This window comes from Megalopta genalis, unplaced genomic scaffold, assembly GCF_051020955.1.
Source record: "Megalopta genalis isolate 19385.01 unplaced genomic scaffold, iyMegGena1_principal scaffold0024, whole genome shotgun sequence".
NCBI classification, from domain to species: Eukaryota; Metazoa; Arthropoda; class Insecta; order Hymenoptera; family Halictidae; genus Megalopta; species Megalopta genalis.
Genome location: NW_027476094.1, coordinates 225,661 through 238,055, shown reverse-complemented (window position 1 = coordinate 238,055; position 12,395 = coordinate 225,661). Strand labels below are relative to the sequence as shown.

Sequence of the window (12,395 nt, the reverse complement as noted above, 5' to 3'; positions counted from 1 at the left end):
AAAAAATGGAAACAACGTAACACAACGTAAAGCAATGTAAAACAATATAAAACAACGTAAACACAATGTATAACAACGTGAAACAACGTAATACTGTTTCAAGCAACAACGTGAAACAAAGTAAATCATCGAAAATCACCAACGCAAGACGAAGAAAAACAATGTTAAACTACGTAAACCATCAATGCGACCAAGAAACACACAACGTAATGTGAACGTAATGTAAAAAGATATAAGAAAACATAAAAACAATGTATAATAACGTAGAACAACGTAATACTGTTTGAAAAAACAACGCGGAACAATGCAAAGAACGTAAAGCATTCTAAAGCAACGTAAATCATCAATCCGTCGCAAAGAAAAACTGGGTAACAGAAAGCAAAGCAATGTAAAACAATATAAAAGAACGTAAATACAATGTATAACAACATCAAACAACGTAATACCGTTTTAAGCAACAACGCAGAACAATGCAAAGAAAGTAATGCATCGTAAAACAACGTAAATCATCATGCGAAACAAAGTAAAACAATGCATAACAACGTAAAAGCATGTAAAGCAAGGTATAACAACGTAAAACAGCGTAAACACAATTTAAAACAACGTAAAAACAATGTATAACAACGTAGAACAACGTAATACTGTTTTGAGCAACAACGCGACACAACGTAAAGCAACGTAAATCATCAATGCTGTTGAGGATTGATGAGCGAGGGTTTTATGGCGGAGGGCCACGTGCTTGGGATCCTTGAAATCGGCTAGGGTATGGGCCTGCAACCCGCTCCGTGTTGAAGAGATCTTTCCGACCCCCTGCACCCTAGTTTCTCTCTCTCTCAGTTTTCTCTCCATTCTTGGTTTATTATTCGGGGTACCTTCCCCTAGGTCGCACTTGGTTGTTCACTACTCCACCTGAACCTTACCGACTAGGGAAGCCCTGCCAGGAACCGAAGTTCCCGTCGGCATTGCTCCAGGTATCATTGCGGCTACTTGAGCCCCCGCACCACGACAAGGTGTCGACCAACGCGGGGGAATAGTTATAGTAATAGTAATAGTAATAGTAATAGTAATAGTAATAGTAATAGTAATAGTAATAGTAATATAGTAATAGTAATAGTAATAGTAATAGTAATAGTAATATAGTAATAGTAATAGTAATAGTAATAGTAATAGTAATAGTAATAGTAATAGTAATAGTAATAGTAATAGTAATAGTAATAGTAATAGTAATAGTAATAGTAATAGTAATAGTAATAGTAATAGTAATAGTAATAGTAATAGTAATAGTAATAGTAATAGTAATAGTAATAGTAATAGTAATAGTAATAGTAATAGTAATAGTAATAGTAATAGTAATAGTAATAGTAATAGTAATAGTAATAGTAATAGTAATAGTAATAGTAATAGTAATAGTAATAGTAATAGTAATAGTAATAGTAATAGTAATAGTAATAGTAATAGTAATAGTAATAGTAATAGTAATAGTAATAGTAATAGTAATAGTAATAGTAATAGTAATAGTAATAGTAATAGTAATAGTAATAGTAATAGTAATAGTAATAGTAATAGTAATAGTAATAGTAATAGTAATAGTAATAGTAATAGTAATAGTAATAGTAATAGTAATAGTAATAGTAATAGTAATAGTAATAGTAATAGTAATAGTAATAGTAATAGTAATAGTAATAGTAATAGTAATAGTAATAGTAATAGTAATAGTAATAGTAATAGTAATAGTAATAGTAATAGTAATAGTAATAGTAATAGTAATAGTAATAGTAATAGTAATAGTAATAGTAATAGTAATAGTAATAGTAATAGTAATAGTAATAGTAATAGTAATAGTAATAGTAATAGTAATAGTAATAGTAATAGTAATAGTAATAGTAATAGTAATAGTAATAGTAATAGTAATAGTAATAGTAATAGTAATAGTAATAGTAATAGTAATAGTAATAGTAATAGTAATAGTAATAGTAATAGTAATAGTAATAGTAATAGTAATAGTAATAGTAATAGTAATAGTAATAGTAATAGTAATAGTAATAGTAATAGTAATAGTAATAGTAATAGTAATAGTAATAGTAATAGTAATAGTAATAGTAATAGTAATAGTAATAGTAATAGTAATAGTAATAGTAATAGTAATAGTAATAGTAATAGTAATAGTAATAGTAATAGTAATAGTAATAGTAATAGTAATAGTAATAGTAATAGTAATAGTAATAGTAATAGTAATAGTAATAGTAATAGTAATAGTAATAGTAATAGTAATAGTAATAGTAATAGTAATAGTAATAGTAATAGTAATAGTAATAGTAATAGTAATAGTAATAGTAATAGTAATAGTAATAGTAATAGTAATAGTAATAGTAATAGTAATAGTAATAGTAATAGTAATAGTAATAGTAATAGTAATAGTAATAGTAATAGTAATAGTAATAGTAATAGTAATAGTAATAGTAATAGTAATAGTAATAGTAATAGTAATAGTGTTGCGCACGGCACAAAATTAAAGCGCCGGAATTCGGGAGGAGACGACACGCGATTTATTGTATTTGGACTCCACAGTCCTTTGATTTACAAGCCTTTGGAGCACGGCTCCGTTCGGCGTATGCAGTGTAGCACGGCTACGACAGAAGTATAACAATGGAAGCACGGCTTCGTATAGGCGCAAGGGGCGCTAAATTAAACTTGTCTGTAAGCGATAACGATACTTGGAGAATCTCCCGTTATCACATTTGCGGCAGTATATATAGACACCTGGCCGATGCTCAAGGTGACGCATCGTCAGGTGTCGAAAGCCGGTCATTGCCTCCTAAGGCAAAAACGCTGCATGTATACATTAGGCCGAGGCGAGCGTTTGACGGTCGGGCCAACGCACGTCGATCGTGTTATTGTCTTGCCGCCTCGCCGTTTATTCGACAAAAAACGGCGAGACGGCGTACATCGAAAGTCGAGCGTGCGTTGACCCGCGGTCCGCGATTCGGCCGAAACAAATAGTAATAGTAATAGTAATAGTAATAGTAATAGTAATAGTAATAGTAATAGTAATAGTAATAGTAATAGTAATAGTAATAGTAATAGTAATAGTAATAGTAATAGTAATAGTAATAGTAATAGTAATAGTAATAGTAATAGTAATAGTAATAGTAATAGTAATAGTAATAGTAATAGTAATAGTAATAGTAATAGTAATAGTAATAGTAATAGTAATAGTAATAGTAATAGTAATAGTAATAGTAATAGTAATAGTAATAGTAATAGTAATAGTAATAGTAATAGTAATAGTAATAGTAATAGTAATAGTAATAGTAATAGTAATAGTAATAGTAATAGTAATAGTAATAGTAATAGTAATAGTAATAGTAATAGTAATAGTAATAGTAATAGTAATAGTAATAGTAATAGTAATAGTAATAGTAATAGTAATAGTAATAGTAATAGTAATAGTAATAGTAATAGTAATAGTAATAGTAATAGTAATAGTAATAGTAATAGTAATAGTAATAGTAATAGTAATAGTAATAGTAATAGTAATAGTAATAGTAATAGTAATAGTAATAGTAATAGTAATAGTAATAGTAATAGTAATAGTAATAGTAATAACAATAATAATAACAACAATAATCTAGAATATCTAATACAAAAGCTAGCAATATAAACATCTGAAACAAATCGAGTAATACAAAATCTAACCACACAAATGTCAACCATATTAAATCTTCTATTAGAACTCGTAACACTACAGAAATCAAATGCAATCCAAACATAAATCAAATTATAGAATGGAACTGCAACAGGCTACAACGAAGAATGCCCAAGTTAAAAGAATATGCTTCAAAAAATAGTACCAAAATATTTCTCCTCGCTGAAACACGTGAAACATGTTAGTCACATTTTAAACTTCCTTTTTACACATATTATGGTACTCCACACCCTAGTGGAAAACACATGGAGGTTAAACACCTTCAACTTCCATCAATCCAAACAGAAAAGATACAAGCAACCATAATCAACGTAATCCTAGAACAACAGATAACAATAGCAATAATCTATTGTCCTCTCAAACTCTCACTAACTGTAACAGAACTGAGAGAACTCTTTGACAAACTAGACTACGATTTTTTGGTAGCAGGCAATTTCAATGCTAAACACCAATTCTAGGGATCAAGGTTAACTAATTCTAAAGGAGCAAACTTAATGCAATTAATAAATCAGAAACAACTATCAGTTTTATTAACTGACAGACCCACCTACTCTGGCCAACCGATCCAAATAAAATACCAGATATATTAGACTTTGGAATCACCAATATCAAAAACTATCAAATCCAAACTACAGAACTCATCGAGTTTACCTCAGATCATACACCAGTAATGTTCACGATAAACTTGAAAACCACAAAATTTTTCAATCAGTTAAACTTAACAAACAGAACTACCATCTGAGATAATTATAGAAAAATTATAGAAAACATACTAACATGTAACATACCGCTTAACCCCTTAATGCACAGTTTTTTTGAAAAAGGCCGGCCAAAAAAAATCAATTATTTTAAATGTAAAAAAACAAAATTTAGAACGTTGTCTTGGCAAGAAAATTACAAAAATACAAAAATAATGGATATTTATACAATTGGTAAATAGATTCTGATTTCTAATTTTCAGAATATTACTATTATTATTATTATTGTTATTATTATTATATTTTATTTTACATTATATTTTAGTAAAATATATATTGAAAAATGAGCGAATCAGAATCTGAATATGAATACGCTGTCGGAAAGCGACTCACAAGGAAGAGATAAGTCGTAAGTGATAAGTAGAAAAAAGATATATTTTATACTTGAATAAGTAAGTGTTATAGCTTACAATCCCATGTAAATGATAATGATAGCAACATAAAGTACAACGCCGCTCGAATTATCTCGAGTGTGCACAGTTTGGCCAGTTTAGCGCGCTCGAGTTAGCTCAAGCGTGCACGTTAAGGGGTTGAAGCTATACAAGACATAGAAGTAGCAACAAAAAAGCTGACAACTTGTCTTCAGACAGCAGCAACAGAATCCACACAGTACCAAATAAAAGAGAAAGAAAAAAGATATCCAGCATATCCAGCATTTATTACAGAACTAATGAAACAAAGAAGCCAAATAAGGGGACAGTGACAGCATAGGCAACCATTACACTTGAAGACAGAATTTAATAGGCTAATCACACACACACAAAAATATAAAAACAGAAATCAATAACTACAACAATAACAAATTTAACAGATATATTTCCAATCTTGACACAACTGAAATAACAAATCACTCTTTATGGAAAGCAGCCAAAAAAATCAGAAGACCAATACAACCAATAAGTCCTATCAAATCTCTGACCGGAAAATGGTCTAAAACACTCAAGGAACAAGCAAATGCAATGGCGGACTACTTTCAAGAGGTATTCACCAATGACACTTGCCTCATTGCTAGTCTCAATAACAATAGTACTAGAGTACACCACTCTAATTCAACCAACTAAAAAAGAAGAACTTCAAACCATAATCCGAAACCTTAAAAACCATAAATCACCAGGAAACGACAGAATCACAGCCCAAATGCTGAAAGAACTACTGACAAAAGGATTAAGGTACATCCTTATACTCACAAACGCAATTCTTCGAGTGGGATATTTCCCCCAAATATGGAAATGTGCAGAAATTATAACATTATTAAAACCGGGAAAAAATCCCAACGTTCCTCAATCATACAGACCCATATCATTTGGTTTCTGAAATCATCGCATGGTTCAACAAATCATCCAGTCACTAGAAACAAAAAAATATTGTTCAGCACTATTTCTAGATATCGAAAAAGCTTTCGACAGAATTTGGCACCAAGGACTGCTCGAGGAATTGCAACATATGCTACCCACTCCACTACGTAAAATAATTACATCATACATAGACAACAGAAGCTTCACAGTAAAAATTAAAGACACTACTTCGGACATCTGGATAATCAAAGCTGGAGTACCTCAAGGAAGTGTACTAGCCCCTCTACTTTACACTATTTACACAGCTGATATCCCAACAGATCAAAACACTCAAATCTACACATTCGCAGATGACACCGCAGTAATCTCCATTCACGATAACCTACAAACTTCCACGTTAAATCTTCAAAACCACATTACGAAAGTGGAAAACTGGTTAGATACGAATAGAATTAAAGTTAACACCACTAAAAGTGAAAAACAGAGCAAACAAATAACCTTAAACTATACAATAGGATCATACCACTAGCAACCTCGGTGAAATATCTGGGACTTCATTTAGACAAGAAACTTACATGGAACCATCACATAAAACAAAAAATTAGAAGTATTAAAATGCGAACCAAATCTATGAACTGGTTAATGTCCCGGAAAAGTAAGCTCAATACAAATAACAAATTACTCATATATAAATGTGCAATAAAACCAATTTGAACCTATGGAATCCAGTTCTGGGGAACGGCAGCAAAGTTACACATCCAAAAAATGGAAAGCTTACAAACAAAAATACTTCGCACAATAATAGATGCTCCTTGGTGTATCAGGAATGGCAACATTCGTAAAACATTAAATGTTCTCTCTGTACAGGAAGAAATTATTCGACTAACAAACACAAAGATAGAATCAACACTCACCCAAATCCACTAACAGCAAACTGCTATGCGGATACAATTAGAAGATTAAAACGCGACATCCAGAAGACTTATTAGAATCATAATATCTCATATATATATATATATATATATATATATGTCTCCAAGTTAATTGTAGTACTTACCGTTTAAAGTAACGGAAGTCAAACGTTACTAACTATTATTTCAATATTTGTAAATATTTTTTTTAATATACACAAATAAAAAGGAGAATATATAAAAAACTTTCAATTGCGCGTTGCTCTCGTTAACATTTGTATTCTTTTGTTTCTACACAGCGCCTCATCATATAGTCCTCAAACACTATTAGTCCCATAATAAAACAAAACAACGCAGCTACACAAAGTTATTATAACATCAAAACTCTCTCCAAAAGATGGCGGCCCAGTTCACCATGTTCACACATTTACAAGATAGGAGCCGCAACAGTAGGGATAAAACGGCTTACTGTCACGCATTGGTATTGCAGTGTCATCGTGTGATAAAATCAAGAAACACTTTGGTTAGTTCTGGAACCCGAAAATCACAAGAGTTTCGCATCTTCACAAATAATATAATATGTATGTATCAATGGAATGGAGTTTTTGTAGCACACTGTAAATTGTAACATACGCGTGCGATCCTTAGTTATGCATGTATATAAAATATTTACGTGCATACGAATTTAATATACAATAGAAAATGTCAGATTTTCACTTGTTTTTTTTAAATAAAGGTCTTGAACTTCTTGGTTATGAGAGGACTTTGAACCAGGGTTCGCATTTTATATACACATATTATTCAGTTTTGTTCAAAAGTAACACTTATTCATTTTACAGAAAAGAAAAAACAAAATCATACTAAATAACAAGATACTTTGGATTTAATATCATCGAAACACAAGATAATATCGAGAAATAATAAAATTGGTATGACTACATATAAATATCTAAACAAAAAAGATCTTACTTTAGAATATACATATAATAAATTAAGAAAAATTATTCATGTTTTTAGATCTTGCAACAATCTTTAAAAGATCAAGAAAAGTATCAATTTATGAAACTAAAAAGAAATTAGCATCAGAGAAGGACCTTACAGATAAAAATGTTGAAAGATTATTAATGCTTAGTAAAAATCGCATTAACACAAATGTAACAGTCAAGGTATCAAGTAGTTAAAAAATTTTTGGTTAATTTCCATATGAGATTATATTACTTAATAAATTGCTTACAGCTTTTAGATCGAGCAGTAAAGAAGAAATGTATTCCAAAGAAAGAAGAACCTAAAGAACCTGAAACTACTGAATTTACAGAAGAAGATTTTATGAAGTTTGAACAAGAATATGTTGATCATTAATTTATATATAATAATATAGTAATAATATAATTAATATAAATCTCGTATTTCGTAAATAAATAAAAGTACACAGATATAAGATCTATTATCTACTTCTGAAGAACAAGAAGGGATAATACATGTAACCATTTTCAATATACTTTCAATTAATAACTTGAAATGTTTAATAGTGACAGTGAAAAAAGTAAAGTGATACTGCTTGTAACCATTATATTATTTCTATATATACTATATGGGTGATTGATTTACAATTTATTGATGACAACAAAATAAGATCATTATTTGGTTCTCAAGAATTAGCTTTAGTGGTACCTGCAGTTTCAGGGATTTGTTTTATTCGTGGATTACTTCTATTCAATATTTATCATGTTAAGTCATATTTTTCATATGATATATTGAGTAAACTTCATCACTTACAAGTTTTATATAAAAATTATATTTGTATTGGTGATTATTATCCATAAAAATATGTCAAAGAAGACAGCACATTGAGGTACTAAAAAAAAATGGCACGCTCCACACGCTAAGTTGGTGCTCCACTGGATCCCTCTATCGGTGTTGATTACCCATAGCTTCGGCCCTGTCGGACAGAGAGAAACGAGCAGCGAAGCTCATGGCGGCAAAACGTCGTGTACATGTTGCTGACGAACATTTTCTTGACCTACTCAAAATATACATCGTCCTGACGCTTCTATTGGGCCGTTTCTTCTTCAGAAATGTTTACAGAATACGATCCTGGGTAGAGTTTTCGTGCTCAACAAAAAACTTTTCATAAAAATACAAAAATATTGCGCAGAAACTGCTCACGTCGACACTTTTTTAAACCTTGACATTAATTTATTGCTATTTAGGACCAAAAACAATTAATAAATCTCCTCTATCTTTTAACACCAATTAGAACTTTCTAATGTTTGTACTTTTCATGCAATACCTCATTTTTGCCGAAAATTTTGGGTTTTTACAAAAGTTCGTTTATTTAAAAAACTGAGGGTGATGGAGCAATTCGGTTTTCGAATTCTTGATTAGGGAGTGAAGCTCTACAAGAATTTCATAGTGGCTATAGGAACCCAAAAATCGTGTCGGACAGTGTTATAATAGGACATTCATTTTTTGTGTATTAAAGAGAAAGCTGAAACTTGCATTCATATCCTCATATTATCCTCATATCCATGTATGTAATGTAGTAATTACCTACAAAAAATTCTCAAACTCAGAGTTTTAGAGAATTTGAGAGAGTTGTATCATTTATTAAGTATATTACAATTGCTGAAATTATCAAAAACCCGTAAGTTATATTCGTAGCTAATGATTTTTAGTTTATATTGCGGAGAAACTACGCACATTGGTACTTTTTTAAACTTTGACATTAATTTATAACTATTTAGGACCAAAAACAATTAATAAATTGTATGTCATTATATGAATGCATTTAAAATTAAAATAATTTCATGTGACTACTTTATTTTGATTATTATAAAACTAATAATATGAATACCGATGAATACCGAAGCAAGGTGGTTTCAGCGACACCATAGTAAAGTCAATTTTACCGTTCCTCCTGAAATCACAAGTGCAAAGATTTCGTCAATGAGGCGTTGTGGAGGGCACTATCATCATCGAGGCATTTCCGAAGTCATCATCATCATCGAGACATTTCTGAAGTCATCATCATCATCGAGGCATTTCTGAAGTCATCATCATCAAGGCATTCCTGAGGTCATCACCATCATCGAGGCATTTCTGAGGTCATCATCATCATCATTGAGACATTTTCTATCACTATTACATAATTGTTAATAGTATCATTCGCCTAGTTATTTAATTGAATTAATGTTGAGTTGAGTTAGGAATTTGAGTTATTTCGTTGAGGGTATATAAAGCTTTAAAATGTGGCGTGCTGATTTGTTAAAGAAACTAAAATGAAAACGTAAGCTGAACCTGACTAGTAGCAAAGATTTTGAAGTAGAAGACATAACAACTACATTCGAAATAAGCTCATCTGAGGATTGTTCATCACAGCAGTCTTCTGTAAATAAGGAGTTGCAACCAATTCATATAGATGGAGATTTGTCTGTATCAAAATCTTCATCTGTTGAAATTTCATCTTCTTTGTCGAATCTTCCACTCACATCTTCTGCAGTTTCTCTTCCAAATAGTAATTTATCATTCACTGAGCCTGAAAATGCATATCTATCATTAAAATTAGCCACTGAATTGGTGCCGAGATTTCGAGGAAAATCAAGTTCTTTATTTAAGTTTATTAAACAATGTAGGCTTGTTAGATCGCTAGATAGAAAATTTATTAGCTTTAATAAAGAATAAAATAGAAGGATATGCATTATAATTAATAGAAAATAGACAAGAACCAAATAATTTGGATTTTTAGCAAGAGCATATGATTTCCATCACATATATAATGTATTAATGATAGTTACACAAACAGATAAAGAAAGTATAGAAATCTATGGTCAATGGTTATATGAAATGTTAAATAAGGGTTTAGGTGCAGCTAAAGAAAAATACCATTGTAAAGAATTACCAGGAGTAATAATCTTATTAAAATGAACAGTAATAATTAGATTTCATAGATGCTTAAGAGATGTTCATATAAGTATGTTAATTTCAAAAGAGGAAATAGATAATTTAGAAGAAGCAATAGAGTTAGGAGTACGGTTAGAACAGGCGGTGTTATAAATGGGGCCGTAGAGATTGCCCAGAATTTCAATGTAATCGGGATAGATTGTTTGGTACTAAATTATCAAATAATCTTCTCAATATCCATTGTAATTTTTGCAAAAATTGATAAAAGGAAGTCAGAAAATATCTTCAACAGTTCTCATTCTCAAAAACAAAGATTTAAACTCGCACAAGACTTCGTACAAGGGCACAGTACAAAGTCGTCCTCAAATTACAAGCGCCAAATCCTCAGGTATAATTACCAAATTAGCTTGAATGATCTTTCTTCTTTACTAATCATTTCAGTTCAACACGAAATCTTTAATAAAAACTCATGTTGTTTCTTAGTTAATACTGGTTCTCAAGTAAATCTAATAAAAAGAGGTTATTTTAGTAAAGAAATAGAGATAAATTTTGAAGTCATCTATTACTTAACAGGAGTAGTCATTACAAATGGGGAATTGATAATTTCCATTAAAAATGTTGACGTTAAAGATGATTCGCTTCTCATTAAAACAGCTGGAATACTTGGTATGCCGTTTTTAGAAAATCAAGAAATTATTTTAAAATTTAAAAGAACTTACCAAATAGATTTTTAATTAATGAAAAACAATATCCTCATTGTTCCACTATTACGTTAGAATTATCACCTCGCACTAAAATCCTAGTTTCTCTTCCAATAAAAAATAGCATTCAGAAGGTTATATGAATAGATTGGATACAAGCAATGGAGCATATGTTGGGGAAGTATTAACAAGACAAAAGACTGGTTATATTAAAACCTTCGCTAAACACCATTGCCGACAGAGTAAGGGTACAGTCATCGAGTTGGAGGAATTTGAAATTAAACCAGATTCTTCACGCTCAGCTCGAGCAGATCTTAAAATAAATAAATTGAAAGATAAAATAAATAGATTAATTGAATTGGTTAAAAATTTTAAGTTAGAACATTTAAACGACTTAGAAAAAGGATGTATACTTAAAATTATAAACGAATTTCCTCATCAATTTTATTTACCGACACAAAATCCAAACTACTAATGAAATATCAATTAACACGAAACAATATCGTTTTCTTCAAATTCATAAAGACGAAATTAAAGGTCAAATGAAAACTTTATTAGAAAATAATATAATTCAATGTCGGCTGAAATGTCTTGCATCAGGCGTGTCGTAGTGGTGGGGAATGATAATGAAATTGATAAAGTGTGTTCACCATTGTCTGACCTGTCGGTTGAAATGCCCTGCATCAGGCGAGACATTGTGGCGGGGAATGATAATGAAATTAATAAAATGTGTTCACCATTGTCCGACTTGTTGACTGAAATGCCCTGCATCAGGCAAGATGTTGTGGCAGAAAATTATAATGAAATTGAAAAAGGAGCTTGCCATTGGATCCGACCTGTGGACTATGTCCAGCATCATAACGATCTGGCAATGGGGAATAATAGCGGAAATAGTGAAAATAAATCAATCTTACCAATAATAGTAAGAGAAAATATCAAGGCAGTTTTGGCAATAAATGATTTAAGTTCAATGATTTATACAGAAAAATAATGTTGTTAATTTTATAAGTTCAAATCTCAAATCAATATCACAAATTAATGAAAATTTAATTTCTCAAGGTAAATTTAATATAGAGAATTTAAAAGGGTACAATTTAATGTAGGAAAAACATTAGCTACTTATC

The 12,395-nt window shown here is 30.6% G+C and overlaps 1 long non-coding RNA gene across 2 annotated transcripts; it reads right to left on the bottom strand.

Moving 5' to 3' along the window:
* Window positions 1-9,790: 9,790 nt before the first annotated feature.
* On the bottom strand, window positions 9,791-11,417 carry LOC143260910 (uncharacterized). 2 transcript variants are annotated; one of them, XR_013035191.1, is made up of 3 exons: window positions 11,157-11,194; window positions 10,969-11,076; window positions 9,791-10,205 (listed from the first exon to the last, which is right to left on the bottom strand). It is a non-coding gene; the product is annotated as an uncharacterized LOC143260910 (long non-coding RNA). The 2 variants fall into 2 exon arrangements; XR_013035190.1 differs by lacking the exon at window positions 11,157-11,194 and adding an exon at window positions 11,356-11,417 and having other exon boundaries at window positions 9,793-10,205.
* Window positions 11,418-12,395: the final 978 nt, after the last annotated feature.